General features: G+C 37.7%; 1 non-coding gene across 1 annotated transcript; it reads left to right on the forward strand.

Moving 5' to 3' along the window:
- Positions 1–346: 346 nt before the first annotated feature.
- LOC112617969 lies at positions 347–450 on the forward strand. Its single transcript, XR_003117997.1, has one exon. It is a non-coding gene; the product is annotated as a small nucleolar RNA U13 (small nucleolar RNA).
- Positions 451–4,115: the final 3,665 nt, after the last annotated feature.

Genomic DNA, 4,115 nt, shown 5'->3' on the forward strand with positions numbered 1-4,115 from the left:
ATTAAAGACATAAAATTTGTAATTAAGAGCTTCTGGAACAAGAAATCTCCAGGCACAGATGGTTTCACTGCAGAATTACACTAAATATTTAAAGAATTCATCCCAATTCTATGCAAACTCTTGCAGAAAACAGAATAGGGAACACTTTGCAACTCTTTTTATGAGGCTAGTATTATCCCAATGCCAAAATCAGATGAAGACAGTACCCCCACAAAAAGAAAAAACAAAACAAAACAAAACACCCACAGACCAATATCTCTCATGAATGAAAAAGTCCTCAACAAAATACTATCAAATGGAATCCAACAACACATAAAAAGATTTGTTTAAAAATTTTCACATGGCGATCTTTTCATAGTTCATAAGTGTGATGACTGGGTATTCATGCATATATGTGGGATATGCCACCCTTGACCCTTGTTACAACATTAGCACTTTAACCATCTGACATGAAAAGAAAAAACAAAGAACACACATATTTCCATATGTTGTATCTTCATTTTCATTCATGATCAAGTGAGAGTTATTCCAGGAATACAAGACTGCTTTGACATTCAAAAAAATTAATCAGGCCAGATGCGGTGGCTCCTGCCTGTAAACCTAATGTTTGGGAGGCTGAAGTGGCAGGATCCCTTGAAGCCAAGAGTTCCCTTGAAGCCAACACCAGCCTAGGCAACACAGTAAGACCTGGCTCTACAAAAAAAAAAAAAAAAAAAAAAAAAATTAGCCAGGCATGATAGCACGCAAGTGTAGTCCCAGCTACTTGGGTGGTGGAGGAAGGAGGATCACTGGAGCACAGGAGGTCAAGGCTGCAGTGAGCCATGATCACACCACTGTACTCCAGCCTGGGTGACAGAGGAAGACTGTGTCTCAAAAAATAAAAGGATCAGTGTAATCTATTTCAAAAGAGTAAAGAATGAAACCCATATTCAGATGACCATATCAACTGACACCAAAAGGCATTAGACAAAATTCAACATCCAATCATGACAATAAATAAATAACAGTGAAAAGATTGGGAACAACATAGGAAGTCCACTCCCAGCACTCTTACTCCACATTGTACTAAAAGTCCAGTCACTGAATTAAGGCAGAAAAATTTAAAACAGAAAGAAGGCCGGGTGTGGTCGCTCACGCCTATAATCCCAGCACTCTGGGAGGCTGAGGCAGGCAGATCACTGGAGTTCAGGAGTTTGAGAGCAGTCTGAGCAACATAGTGAGACCCCATCACTACCCCCAAAAAATTTAATTAAAAAAAAAAAAAAGAAGGAAAAGCCATAAAGCCATACAGGTTGAGAATAAAGAAATAACACTGTCTCTATGTTTTCTACACAACTGTCTGTGTAGACAATACCAGGCAATCTACAAAGACAAAACAAAACAAAATCCTTCTACAACTAATAAGTGAGTTTAGCAGGATAAAAGATAAACAAATGAAAATCAATCAAAATGAAATACTTAGGTCTAAACTTATCAAAACATATTCTCAACCAGTATGCTGAAAATCGTAATACTGATGAAAGAAATAAAAAACTAAAATGAATAAATATACTGTGTTATATATTTTAATACTCAAAATAGAAAAAGATTCTCCCCTCAAACTGATCTATGGTTTAATGCAATCCCTATCAAAATCCCAGCTAAGTTGTTGTAGACATAAACAAGTTTATTCTAAAATTTATATGGAAAGTCACAAGCCTTGGGATAGCTTAACCAATCTTGAAAAAGAAGAATAAAGTAAGAGGAGTCACTCTACTCAACATTAACACTCACTATAAAGCTACAGGAACCTAGACAGCAAGGGTCGTACTGGCCAAAGGATTGATACATGAAGTCAGTGGAATACAAGAGAACCCAGAAACAGATTCACACAAAGATGCTCAACTAACTTTTTACAAAAGTCAAAAGCAATTCAATAAAATAAATGGTGCTAGAAAAATTATTCAACCGCAGGCGAAAATACAAAACTTGACCTAAGCCTCATATCTCGTAAAATGAAAAAATCAAAATAGATCATGGGTGTAAAGAGAAAACAAAAAATACTGTAAAACTTTTAGAAAACAACATAGGAGAAAAACTTCAGGATCAAAGAATAGGAAATAATTCCTAGACTTGATACAAGTTTCATATTCCCTAAAACAAAAAACAAAAAAACTGGCAAATTGGATTTCATCAAAAATAAAAACTTTTGCTCTGTGAAAGGCCCTGTTAAGAAAATGAAAACTACAGACTAGGAGAAAGTAACTGCAAATCACACATCTGACAATGGAGTTAAATATATAATGAACTCACAGTACCCAACGCAACCCAATTTTTAAAAGTGCAAAAAAAAAAAAAGACATCCCCAGACATTTTTTATCTGTATAGAAGATATAAAAATGCAAATAAACACATGAAAAAATGCTCACCATTATTAGCCACTGGGGAAGTGTAACTTAAAACCACAATGAAATATCACATACCTATTAGAATTGCTAGAATAAACAACAATGAGAACACCACACATTGGCAAGGATGGAAAGAAATTGGATCACTCACATAATTGCTGGTAGAAACATCAAATGGCCCAACTACTCTGGCAGTCTCCTATGAAACTGCGCAATTACCATATGACCCAGCAATTGCATTATTGGGCATTTATTTCCCAGAAAAATGGGAAGTGCATATTTACACAAAAACCTGTATACAAATGTTCATAGTAGCTCAATTCTAATAGGCAAAAATTGAAAATAGGCCAGGAGTTCAAGACCAGCCTGAGCAACACAGCAAGATCCTGTCTCTATAAAACAAACAAACAAATAAAAAAATATTAGCCAGGCACGGTGGTGCATGCCTGTAGTCCCAGCTCCTTGGGGGTGCTGATGTGGGAAGATTACTTGAGCCTAGGAGGTCGAGGCTACAGTGAGCCAATACCACACCACTGCACCCAGACTGGGCATCAGAGCAAGACCCTGTCTGAAAACAAAACAAAACAAAACAAACTGAAAACAATCCAGCTTGATCTTAGATGAATGGTTAAACAAACCGGTACATCCACATAATGCAGCACTACTCAGCAATAAAAAGGAATGAACTATGGTATATGTACCAACTTGAATGGATCTCCAGGAAATTATGCTGAGTGAAAAAAAGCCCCTCACAAAAGGTTATAGACTGTATTATTCTGTTTATTTAACATTCTTGAAGATGACAAAATTGTAGAAACAGAAAACACATTATGGTTCACAAGGGAAGGAACTGGGGGCTGGGGAACAGCAGGGGCGTGGGTGTGTTTATAAAACAGCAATACAAGCGATTCTTGTGATGGAACTGCTCTGTATCTTAACTGTTGGTAGACACACAAACCTACACATGTGATAAAAGAGCACAGAAGTATATACGCACAAACGTAAAACACACACACACACAGGTAAAACTGGAAAAATCTACAGAGGATCAGCAGATTGTATCAATGTTGGCATCCAGGCTGTGACCTTGTATTACAGTACACACAGTATACACAGTACATATATATAGATAGTGCTATAGTATAAGATACAGGAGATCTCTCTGTATTCGTTCTTACAAGTGCATGTCAATCTACAATTACCTCAAACTTAAAAGTTTAATTAGGAAAAAACGTACCACAAACTTTTCTTTTGGAAATAGAAAAGGTGATTCTTTTTTTTTTTTTTTCTGAGACGGAGTCTCGCACTGTTGCCCAGGCTGGACTGCAGTGGCGCGATCTCAGCTCACTGCAACCTCCGCCTCCTGGGTTCAAGGAATTCTCCTGCCTCAGCCTCCTGAGTAGCTAGGATTATAGGCATGTGCCACCATGCTCAGCTAATTTTTATATTTTTAGTGGAGACGGGGTTTCACCAGGCCAGGCTGATCTCAAACTCCTGACCTCGTGATCTGCCTGCCTCGGCCTCCCAAAGTACTAGGATTATAGGCGTGAGCCACTGCGCCCAGCCAGAAAAGGTGATTCTTAAGTTCACGTGGAAAATAAGCAAAATCAGGACAAAGCAAGGATGTTTACTTTGACTTCTAACCCACACTGTCCTGGAAGTTTAGGCCAGGGCAGTAAGGCAAGAAAAATTAAGTCATCCAGATAGGAAAGAAAGAAAGTAAAACCA

This window comes from Theropithecus gelada, unplaced genomic scaffold (genome assembly GCF_003255815.1).
Source record: "Theropithecus gelada isolate Dixy unplaced genomic scaffold, Tgel_1.0 HiC_scaffold_703, whole genome shotgun sequence".
Lineage (NCBI taxonomy): Eukaryota > Metazoa > Chordata > Mammalia > Primates > Cercopithecidae > Theropithecus > Theropithecus gelada.